The sequence below is a fragment of the Melospiza melodia genome, chromosome 5, assembly GCF_035770615.1.
Source record: "Melospiza melodia melodia isolate bMelMel2 chromosome 5, bMelMel2.pri, whole genome shotgun sequence".
Taxonomy (NCBI): domain Eukaryota; kingdom Metazoa; phylum Chordata; class Aves; order Passeriformes; family Passerellidae; genus Melospiza; species Melospiza melodia.
In genome coordinates, this window is record NC_086198.1 from 31,312,117 (window position 1) to 31,318,373 (window position 6,257).

Below are 6,257 nucleotides of genomic sequence, written 5' to 3' on the forward strand. Positions count from 1 at the left end.
TCTTTACTAAGTGTCCTTTGCCTTTTAAAGATAAAGCTGCTAAAAACTGCTGATCACCTATCTACTGACAATTTCGTTTCAAATTGATTACATTTTATTTGTTTGCACGGTAATCTGTGAGGGCATAAAATTTCTCTGCCTCACTTTTACCAGTGAGCCTGTTTTCCTAAGCAAGAAGGGATTTTTTTTGTTCAAGCACTATGACCATACTTTCAGTATAGGTGAAACAGTATGATATACATTGAAGACACAGAAAAAGTGCCAGTTTTAAAAACTTTCCATGCTTTAATTTTTTTCAAGGCCTATTTCACGTAGAAAGGCTATATTTAGCCATGTTTCTAATGGAGTATTTTTCAAAAAGAAACATCCCATGAGAATATACCAGTGTTGCTATACTTGGAAGAAAATATTTTCATATATCCTTATTTTTCAATTTATTTCACCAAGTACAGTGCATACCAAAAAAGTTGTGGTTGAAGCAATATGCTTCAAGTTTACCTAAATCAGGTGCTCCAAATGGATGCAAAAGTTTTTGTTGGTTTTTTTCCTTTAATTTTGTGAGAAGTTTCTGAGATTCTTAATTTTTGTCCTTTTAATACTAGCAATAGTGTATTTTTATGTCTGTAGCAAAAGTATGTTCATTGTCCAAATAAGCATGACCCTCTGATGTAACACATGCTTTTAATGGGGATTGGATTGAATCAAAGACAGAGGAAAAGGATCAGACTTACCGCAATGCTTTCCTGAATTTTTTTGTATTTTTTTGTTTTTGTTGTTGTTGTTTGTTTGTTTGGCCACACTTATTTTATCCCCCCTAATTATGAGCACCTCTCAAGTTTTGGTGGTATGGAACATGGCTACAAACTTGGTTTCCAAGGTGGGGGAAATCTTGTTAACCAAGCTGGGAAGAGAGCCTGTACCTCATGAGACAGTCTCAGGCTCCCTTTGCTAAGTTATTGCATGTGTTACTGGCTTCTGGTGGGTCAGATCTAATAAAAAGTAGCATTTCATTTGTCTCTTGTCACTGGAGCTGGGCAGCTTCAGAATATCAAACAGTTTCATCTCATGTAAATATCAGTGTTTTATTGCAAGTAAATAGGGTCAGGGTGGTTATCCCAGGGCTTGTTTTTATCTTGTGCTGTTGAGGAATGGCAGGGAGCCAGCAAACCACTCGGGGGAATTCTGCACTTTCTCGTCTGCCTTCTGGCTGCAGGCAAGGCATGCTTTCTCTCTACCTCCGTATTTGCTATAACTCACTGTAAAAATTGATAACTTTTATAAAAGGAGTCAGATCTTTTCAGCTTCACTTTGTATCCTAAGTGGAATTTTACTTGCTGCTGTCATGGACTACCAATTCTTATTACACTGAAAATAAATAGAAGTAGTTTGGCTTCCACACAGCCCTTGAGCCTGGCAATGTGCGCTGATGGAGCTGCAGCCTTGTGTGTTGTCTCCAGCAACAGCAAGGGCTTATAAGCACTGTGTGCTTCATGAACACAGTACCCAGGTGTGCCCCATAGTTTAGAAATTTAGATTTATAGGAATTAATCAATCCAACCCAATTAAAAACAACTGACCCAGCAGGCATGATAGAATACGTGACACCAATACAAGGAGCAGGCCACAAGGATGGCACCTCCTGTGGCTGTTGAGCATGACCTAGCAGCCTGGATTTCCACTGCACTGGGAGAGAGGAAACAGTGAATGAAAAAACATGGAAGTATTAGTCCAGAACTCCATGATCTCCTTAAGGACCAAAACTTCCAGGGCAATAAAATTAACCACTTAAAAATAAATTTTTTCCATTCACAGCAGGATTTTAAGGAAGGACAAAACATGCTGATAGCCAGTAAATTATCTTTACATCTTGGTTTGTTTGCTTTCTTGTTTGGTTTTTTTTTTTTTTTTTCCCTGAGTGATATTGAAGCTTGCACTTCCCAAAGGAGCATTAATAAGGCTGTAGTCCTCATGGCAGCTCAGACAGACACACAGGGGTGCCACTTCCTGGGGCTGCTGCACAGTGTAATCCTTGAGCTCGATGCAACCACCAAATCCTTGTGTCACATGGACACTGCAACATGCAAAGAATAACTTAAAAGCCCAAATGTCTTAAGACAGCATCTGGATAAAAATCAGCCTCAGCTCAAATCTAATCCTTCTGTTAATCCTTCCAATCCCTTGTAGGTGGATTTCAGAAAATTATATTATTAAAACACTGGACAGAGTGCTTATTTGAAGTGTAACAAACTTCAATTATTATTTCATTGAATGGATGTATATACATCTTATTAAAAGTCATAAATTGTATGAGAAAAGGAGGCTGTCCATAGCCACATACAATGAGCATTTTAGAAAAAAAAATCAATTATCTAATTGATAAATGCAGTATTTAATGTATGAACTAATGAATGCTTACAAAAAAGGCTGTTTAACAGATGTCTGTATAAACTTAAAAGATAGTTATTAGTAGCTATCCCTTATAAAAAGAAATATGTCTTTTCAAATTATTTAATAACCTACTTTTTAAAAACTTGATATGCAAGGATATAGTACTTTTCCCAATTATACTCTAATTAATAGCCACAGTTTAGATATTGCACGTCTTTCATCACACGCATCTTTCATAATGTCAAATAGCAATACTAGGGGACATCAACTGATATCAATAATCCACAACTGCACACAGATCATGGCTACTGATTAGTAAAGCAATTATCATATTAAAAGAGTTCAACAGGGCTCAACATACTGTAAAATTAGAAATCAGTCAATACCACAGCCATTATATAGAATAGCATTGATTGGATGTACTAAACGTGAGCCTTGATGACAATTGATCACAATGAACTCTGCTCACTGAGGAGTCTGGTATACTAATTGAGGAGCCATCCTTAAATAGAATAATAAATAGAAGAGGAGGGGAGAGGAGAAATGGCTACAGAGCTAAGGGGCTGCCTGTCTGTGCAATGAAACAATAAAAAACAAAGAACCAGGAAGGCCTCTGTATGCTGGATGTCCTCTAACTTCCAAGCCCCCTATTCAAACACCAAATGAACCTGTGAACTCTCACAGGTCATCTCCACGATATGTGCCACAGCTGGGAAACCTGCTCAAAAGGGTCTGAACAACACCTCAGAAGGAACATTTCCAAAAGCAAATTCCACAAAGATGCCATAAACCCCAGAAGTCTCATCTGTGACCAGCCTCCATTGATCAGCTTGAAATCAGGCCTCAGACTGCATGTGTAACCAGAATTTGTTCTTTAGAGTGAGGAGCTGCCCAGGCTGCTTTTCTTGGTTTTTTTTCATGGCAAGCTGCACATGGAAGAGTTTGAAACACTGTGTTATTAAATTTGGCACTAACAGTTTGTAGTTCTCACTACAACACAAGGAAATGCATGCTGGTAGAAAACAAGTTCTGAACATCTTCATTATCCTGAAAACTTATTCTGAAAGTATCCCCAGCCCCAGATCAAGATCAAACAGCATCAAGGTGCTGAAGAAACTCATCTCAGCAAATGCAAATGTTGTACTGCCTCAGGAACATCCCAGGTTTGTTACCTCTACAGAGTGTTAAAATACAAAAAAAAAAAAAAAAAAAAAAAAAAAAGCTCAGGGGTTAGACCCCTACCTGATTTTGAATGAACTAAAGGACAGAAGCAGTTCTGATTTTGGTTTGTGACACGGAAGAGATGGCCTGGACAAACCCCACACAGCAAAGGCTGCTGAAACCTCAAACAAGCACAAGTTTTGCGGTTAGTAAACACTATCAATGTTTGAAAATGCCGTGTTCGGAGTATGCAACGTTATTTCTACGTTTTCGTGCTTTCCTGGAAATGGGAGAGCCGGCTGTGCGAGGCAGTTTGCTGCCAGTGACTGGACGCCACCAGAGGGCCCCCGTTGCATATATCTGCTAACGCTCAGCACGCACCTTGCACGGCCAGCCGACGGGAAAAGTCAGAGATGAGCATTTAAACAATGCTCCCAGATGTAAGACAGCGGTAGAAAAAGACATTTGGAGCCAAGGGAATAAAGGATTTGAGCTACACCAATCAGTTTTGCAGGTATGGTACAGGGAAAGATCATTATAAAAATGAGCACACTGCCCAAGTTTCAGCAAAGGAGAACTTTTTAAAATAGATCTGGTTTTCTATCCACCCAGCTGTTAAAGCAGTGATATCTTCAAGAATTAGAAGCAGCAGCTATTTTTGTTCTCTACCCCACCCACATAGCAGGAGGGAGTTATTTTATTCACTCATTCCAACCTACATTTATTTCCAACTCATGGCTCATTTCCTTAGGCAGCTCAAGTTTGGGATGAATGCACCCTGGACCACTGTGGTTTGTTTCAGTTTCCTGATGTATTAGTGCCATAGCAACAGTTAGCATCCCTCACATGCTTCATACAGAGGTACCAGCTAGCAACACCAAATTAAAAAGCAAGGCTACCTAGAATGTAGGTCTTCCCTGCACTTATTAGCTGTATCATATTTAATTTGGGCATTAGGTCATCCAGTCAATTAAAAGAACAAGGTTCCTTGGTTAAGGTCAAATATATTAAGTGGTAAACAGCAGAGGAAATTTGTGCTCTGGAGGAAGACAGTGTTCACAGGCTTGTCCAAGATGATGATACATCTCATCTGTTGTTTGCCCATCTATCAGATAATAAACACATAAACAATATAACAAGCAAAAACATTAATTACACTGACAGGGTTTGTCCTAGGTTGACTATATGATGCTTTTATCCCCAATTGTCTTGTTCTGTTTATGCTGGATAATAAGTTTTGCACTTTTAAGAGTGTTCCAGAGAGTGAAGGGGGGAGAGAAGAAGCAGCAGTTTGTTTTCAGACACTGCACTCACTCCTCCACATTCCTGCTCCTGGACTGTGTTGCCTGCAGATGGACAGACAGCGGGACGGAGGTCTCCTTTGCTTTTAGTTAGTTTAGCTAGCTGAGGCAAAGAAGTTCCCTGGACTGTAGGGTTTTTATTTCCTTTTCCTTTGGACCTGTTCAAACCTGCTCTGGACTGAACACCAGCAGAGCACCGGCAGCTGCACCTGTGGCCCACCGGGGCAGGCCTGGGCCACGACATTTGCAGCACCAGAGGGACTGATCAGAGACTGAGCGAGCTGAGCTGTAACCTGGGGAGGGGACTTTCTCAATTGGTCATCTCTTTTGGAGCAGCCAGGGGTTTTATTGATTAATATTGTTTAGGTTTTATTGTTTAATAAACAGTTTTTTTCCACTTTTCTCCAAGGAGGTATTTTCTCCCAGACCAGTTGGGGAGAGGGGCTGATTGAATCTGCTTTCCTAGAGGAGCCCATTTGGGGGTTCTCTCCAAAATTTGCCCTGAACCAGGACAGGGGTTTTTTGTTTGTTTTTTTTTCTTTGATTGGTTTTGTTTTGGGCATTAATTGCCTGGTCCACCCAAATACCCACTTGCTTCCATTTTAGCCTATCATTTTTGATCACAAATTTATCATCACAAATGAGCACAAGACACAAGGGTACATGGTAAAAAAGAGGAGCTCTAATGATATAATATTTCCTCTAGCCAGGTCTTATGAGCTCTCAGAGAAACATCACACCCGAGATAGCCCAGCTGCCTCAGATGGCATAAAAGCAGCAGAATGGCTTCTGAGGTAGTGTTGGAAACAGAATAAAAGGCAAAATAACAAAGCTCTTTACAGAGAAAAACTGAGCCAAGTCCAAGAGGCTCTTGCTCCTGGTATAAACACCCCACAAAAGCAATGACTTCCTTTGCTCTCCTCTTTTTCTAGTGAATTGCTTAAGTGGGACCTTTTGGCTTCTGTCCAATTGGGCATCCTTAGGTTTGAGGTGAAGTCCTCAAGGTTCTATGAGGTGTCTTTTACCCAATGGAGGAGAGAAACTTTGGGCTTTTTTCCTTTTTAAGGAGACAAAGGATCGTTTGTTCACACTGTCAACAGGGGGCACATTCCTACACTCTAATAGTTGAGAAACCTGGTTCCTGCAAGACCAGTGAAAGATAAGAGGAGGAGTAACACAAGTGCAAGATCCTTGATTGTGAAAAATAAGCTGTTTGTCAGCTTCCCACTCATGTTGTGGTCATAAGAACATGTTCTTTTCTACTGTCACCATGCCCTCCTAGTAGAGGGGGAAAACATACTTCTTTGTGGAGACCTTTTGGATAATAATCAATTCCTCCATAACCTTGGCAGTCTAAGGGCAATATACAATTTCAGGTAAAAGCAATTGCCAAAGCCTGTGCTGATA